The sequence below is a fragment of the Papaver somniferum genome, unplaced genomic scaffold, assembly GCF_003573695.1.
Source record: "Papaver somniferum cultivar HN1 unplaced genomic scaffold, ASM357369v1 unplaced-scaffold_107, whole genome shotgun sequence".
NCBI classification, from domain to species: Eukaryota; Viridiplantae; Streptophyta; class Magnoliopsida; order Ranunculales; family Papaveraceae; genus Papaver; species Papaver somniferum.
In genome coordinates this window covers 3,530,707-3,536,706 of record NW_020619603.1, presented here as the reverse complement: position 1 = coordinate 3,536,706, position 6,000 = coordinate 3,530,707, and the positions used below count along the sequence as shown (strand labels likewise).

The 6,000-nt window shown below is 37.1% G+C and overlaps 1 pseudogene; it reads right to left on the bottom strand.

The window, feature by feature from the left end:
• Positions 1–503: 503 nt before the first annotated feature.
• LOC113327893 lies at positions 504–2,808 on the bottom strand (annotated as a pseudogene).
• Between the last annotated feature and the right edge of the window lie 3,192 nt (positions 2,809–6,000).

Genomic DNA, 6,000 nt, shown 5'->3' with positions numbered 1-6,000 from the left:
ATGAGCACTAGAGGGAGGAGAGTTGTAGGGAAAAGAGATAAAGAAAATGGGTCTTCCAAAGTATCGGTGGGAAGAAGGGAAGAGAAAAGTCCCCCCTTTTGACCTAATCGTTTTGGTTTATAAAGGGAAAATATCTTCTGACAGATTACTCTTCTGTCCTTAGCTTAGGATTGAAGCTGTATTGGGGTTGATATGGTGCGTGCTGCTGTATAGTTGTATCCTGCTTCAGCTTACGATCTCCGTCCATGTGTCATGGTATTTTCTGGTGTATACAATGGTATCAGGATTTAACTGAGCTCAAACGACAACGCTGGCAAAAAACGACGTAAAAACTAAAAAAGAAGAGAATTAACATCCCAGACATCTCGATGCTATATCTGTAATTATTATTTCGGTGCAGCGATTTCTTCATTGCATGCTTTGATTTCATGATCTGGAGAGAACAGAAATCTGGAGCGTTATCTAAGTATACGGCTTTGCTAATCATCACAGTAATCGGTCATCTACTCCTCTTCCATAGGGACTATAGGATAGTTGAACCTGTCTTCTTCAATAGGTGTATGGTGGTGTAAGGATTGTATGAGGATAGTTGTAGGATCTTTCTTCTCCCCGCGATTCCTACTATTCTGCAGTTCCCTCCTGATTTCTTTAGTAACCTAAATAAATGAATAAACACAATCAAATCATATCCAAAAAAATGGCAATTACAAAACCCAAAGTAGCAACTTAGGGAATTCATGTTGTTACCATGTCATGTTTCTGGTGCTGAATTAGACGCTCGATGTTTTCTTTGTCCTCTTTTGTTAATTCCTACTTGTACCTGTTTAGAGTGCATGGCATTCAGATATGTGAGAATGCCTCCCACAATCACAAACTAGCTAACTGGCATAGTAGTTTTATATTGCATCATTTGTGATGCAAGAAAAGAAATACAAACCTCTGGACAAGAGTCAGAAGCGACTGGTGCCATATTACAGGCATAACCCTTGAATCTTCAAGAAATCTCATAAAGTGAGCAACAACAACATCAAGAGCACGGTAAGGCAGGGCATACTTCTTATCCAGAAGAAGCTTGATAAAGTAACTGGACAATAGTTTAACAAACGAAGAATGTCAAAAACAAAAAAATTACGCAAGAGTAATAAAAATTGATGAGACTAATAGAAAATCGAATAATGGAACAGTTTTTCACTACTAGATAGATATAGGTTGAATACCTTGTGGTGCCACAGTACTCCATTTCTGCAAGCTGCATGAGTGCCGCATTACACAACGAGCAAAAAGCTATAATCTTCAAAATATGGGATAACCAAAAGGAATTTGACTAATGGAGTGACGCGTACCTGGAATGATCCGCGGGAAGAGAGACCTTCTGAATAATGCTTCCTACAATAACAGCTTCCCTGACGGTGCAAGTCCCTGACTGTACATCAAGATTCTTAGTTTAAACGGGGAACAGTATTACCATCAAGTAGTTATCCCTGTAACAGGTTTCGATCATACCTTACAAAGTGGAAACAGAATCCCCTTATTGAAAGCCTGTGGCTTATAAACCGACTTTTTAAGAGCTCGATAGAGATCAAAATGGAGTCTCTTGTTTTTCCGGATGTCTTCTCTTACTCGGGGAAGCAACACTGAAGAGTAGAAACGTTGTGCTCTTCTGGGGGACATGTTAGAGGCAAATATGTTTGTAGCTTGCCACATTGCATTCGCAGACCACTTTTCTGGTTCAGTCAAGTAGAGAGCATCCTCCCAAATTATGGCTTACTAGGAAGGGATAAGAAAGCTTTGGGAAGTTTCCCACTTGTATATCTACTCAAATACTCTCCAATTCTGCAATTTTCAATATAAAACTACAAATTACTCGATCAGAACTTCGAAAGTTTTCCCGAATTGAAAAGAAGAATGTTCGCTAGCTAAGTACCCTTTATATATGTCTATGAGTCTGTTGTCCATTTGAGGTTTCCGTTCTGTACAATATAATTAACGAATATTACCGAGTAACTCATTGTAAAATCATTCAAATGTTGCTTTAGTCAAATGATGCATTCTCCACACTTAATCAAAAGGATTAGCCAAATGCCGCATTCTCCGGACTTAGCCAAATGCATTCTACTGAGTAATTCATTGTAAAATACTCCAAATGTTGCATTAGCCAGATGATGCATGCTCCTTTGTAAGCTAAAAAATGATGCATCCTCGAGTTCACGCCACGAGCAATTGATGCATTAGCCAAATGATGCACTCTTCAGACTTAATCAAATATGAATGCTATCCAAAGAACATATGCAGCAGCAGTTTCAGAAAACAGTACATGCAGATACTTTTTCGGCCTTTTCGATTTTACTAACGATCCGGTCGGATAACGACATACTAGATTCCTTTGACATGAATTTCTCTAACATTTCCATTTCAGCCTAATAAATTCAAACAAACACCAATTCAAAAACCCCCAAATTGAAAAAAAAATCACAAATTTTTATCAAAAATTGAGAAAAATTACTCACTGCATAATCATTGAAGTCCTGGCTTTCATCAGTTTCTGGTACAAACCCAGCGTCCAATGAATCAACATATTCATCATCAAAATCACTATCATCATCATCTGAAACGCCAATTTCTGGAATCGAAGAAAAAGGGTTTTCTTTTCTAGTTTCGTCTTCTATTTCCTTCTGTTGAATTAATGCTTCTCTCAAAAATTTTCAGTTCATATCACAACGAGATCGTTTTTTTTTATATTAAAGAAGAGGTTTTAAGGAAAGGTTTTTGCTTTCTCAGTAATCTGTTCTTCTTCTTTGACACCTCCATTGATGAAAGCTTTGAAAGAAAAAACAGAGTAATGGTTGTTTCAGAGGTAGAAAAAGATTGAAACTTTGAGATTGAAGCTACAATGAGGCAACTAAGTATTAGGGTTTAAGAGAGACGGCCACTGGAGATTGAGCTAACCTGAGATCACCGGTATTGAGTGGGTCCGTCAACAAAGAATCGGCCGATTTAAATAGGTACCCACTGTATTAAACTGATGACGCACGTACTATATCATTTCAGTTGTGGAAACGTGTGAGTCAGAAAGCTACTTGAGTCAGATTGTAAACTGAAGCAAGACAAACTGATTATTCCACTTTGCTTTACTGACGTCAGTTGTACTCTATGCGTCTCTCATTCTTTTTGTAGATTTTGTGGGACCAAGACTAATTTTTCCTTTCTTTCCTTTCTTTAAATAAAAAGAAATTATGAATGAAAAAGTTGCTTATGTTGTGCACCGTCAAAGTCATTAGATGATGATAATGATGATATGACCAGTTTGAAAATTTCAACATTATTTTTCTTCTTTACCGATTAGAAAGAAAAATATTTTAAAAGTGGATTTGAGCTCCAAAATTCTCCTTTCCGGCAACGACTATTTTAGAAATAACAATACATTCAGCTGACCATATCTCCGGCTCGGCCAATTTAGTTTCCATCTTCCTCCTATATAAAAGGAAGATACTTAATTTATCTATCAACTCATCATTTTTTGTGTCGGCAGGAAATCCTACACTATACCCCTCACAAGATTTCATTAACATTCAACTCATTTTAGATTAACGATCTTAATTTTATTGATCAATCTTTGAACAATCTTACAAGAAAAGATAAAGGAATCAAGAATAACCACTGCTCTAGATTTTCTCTCTCCTATTTACTTGTTTCTCACTCAAAAAAGATCTCTCTTCCTCTTCCTTTACAACTGAGCGTCTATTTATAGAAAATTACGTAGTAGATGACAGCTAATCTGTCCTTTATTTTCGGATATGACTTGCGACATTCTCGCATCCTTACAAATGTTAATCTCGCAAACTCTTTAATTTTCGCAGGACCATCACATTTTTCTCATGATTTAGCTGACGTCGTTTATTATTTCGCTTCTGAAGTTATTCTGCGACACTGCTGTGTTGTGTTGTTAATAATTTCGCTGAGGCATTATTGTTGCGAGATTTTGATCCTACATCTTTCCTCTTCTCATATCTTCTCTGCGAAGTAGAGAATGATGTGAGAAATGCCGCAGCTGTTCATCTCTTCATATTCGGCATTTATCACACGTATTATTTCTTCCATCTATTTCTTGACACGTCTTCCGTAACCGCTGCTTTTCAACCGCTCACGTCTTTTCGCATTAATGGTGTTTATTTCTTCGAGTAAAAAAAATCTTCTTTATATATTCTTCTTACTCTTCTTTCCATTTTCTTTTTACTTTCTCTTCTCTTTTTATTCTCCCATCTCTGCAACTCTATTGTTCTTCTGTAAGTTCTGCTACTGTAATTCTTCCCTCTTCAATCTTCTTACTTTTTATCCATCCCATGCTCTATATTCAGATATGCCTCCAACTGGCCACAAACATGAGAAAAACTTAAAAGACGTGCAAAAAGATCTTGCTGAGAAAGGTTTCACACTTTCTACCATTCGTGGTGAAAGTGCCAAGTCAATTCTTTCTATCAAACTTTTCTCTGATCAACATTGTGATGATCAATCAATCATAATTTCGTTAGGTCAAATTCTCGCCGGTCTCCCCATTCCTCTTTATGACCCAGATATTCCTTTATTTTATGAAATTCTCGCTCACTCGGGATTTTCGCGAGCTATCTTCCAATTGAGTGGGGATTGCATTCGTCTAATGCTAGAGTTCGCTAACCGTGGTGCTGGTAAAGGATCTCTTTACTCCAAAGAACTTAGGGATCCTAAATTTTGCATACTTGGAGATAATTGCTGAAAAATACACAGTAGCGAGTTTCTTTGAAAATTATGAATTGATCTCCATGAAGAAAGAGAATACTCGCTGGGGTATTCGCTTGAAAAGGAAAGATAATATTGATGAATCTAAAATACTCATGCAAGACATTGATTGGCATTCTGGTAAGAACACAACTCCTCGCCAATCCAAAGATGATAAATGGTGTGTTTTTCCCTTGATGCTGAAAGGACCTTACATTGCTGGGTCAAATGTTCTTCCTGAGAATCTCGCTTCCTATCAACCTTGGGTATTCTCTTGGCCCGAGAAGGAGAAAGAGGTATTCTCTTCCAGTTTCACCCACTTTATATTTCTTTATTTGTCTTTATTCTTTTGTTCTCTGATTCTTGCGGCATTCTACAGATCAAGAAACTGAAAGATAGCTATCACAGGATTGGGAAGGCTAGTACCTTGTTAGATCTTCGCTCATACACATATGAGGTAAGATATATTCTCTTATGATTTTAAACAGTATATTGTTGCCTCTATTTCTTATTTCTATCTGTGTGTGAAGATTATTGTTGAAATAGAAGAGCCTGCCAATGTTGCGAAGACTGGTGATAAAGGCAAATGTGCTCTTCGCAGGGAAAACCAACTGCTCCTCCTTCAAAGAAGAGAAAAATTTGTTCTTCCTCTCCTTCAAATATTCTTTCTCATGAAAACTCCGAGTGTGATGAGGATGATGAGGATAATGATGACCTTGCTGCAAATGAAGATTCTCCATCTGAGTCTTCTACGGCTAAGCTCTCTTGCCTCTTTTCTGATTCTTGGCAAGAAATGGGAGATAATCAAAACGCTAATACCTGCAAAGCTCTCGCTACGATTTGTGATGTTCCTTTATTGGATGGTGATAATTCTCTTCGTGGAGTTTCTAGATCGGTGACTCCCAATTTCCTGCATTCTATTAATAGTCTGGTATGCTTTAGTCATTTTACTTCTTCATTATTGTAACTCAAAATCTCTTTCTATTTTAATACTCTTTACATTTTCTCGCAGGCTGGAAAAGCTTCTTTCTCTGTTTCCTCAGATCTGGAGAGGAGACGCGAAATTCTTGAAAAGAAGAATCTTCAATTTCGTACAAAAAATAAGGAACTGGAAGCTGAAGTCAACTGTCTTCGCGAGAAGAACAAACAACTAGAAATTCATTCTTCTTCGTACAAGAAAAAAATCTGTAGTCTTCAGCAAGCTAATAATCAACTTTATGGTATGTTACTTTTCTCCTTTCCCTTCAT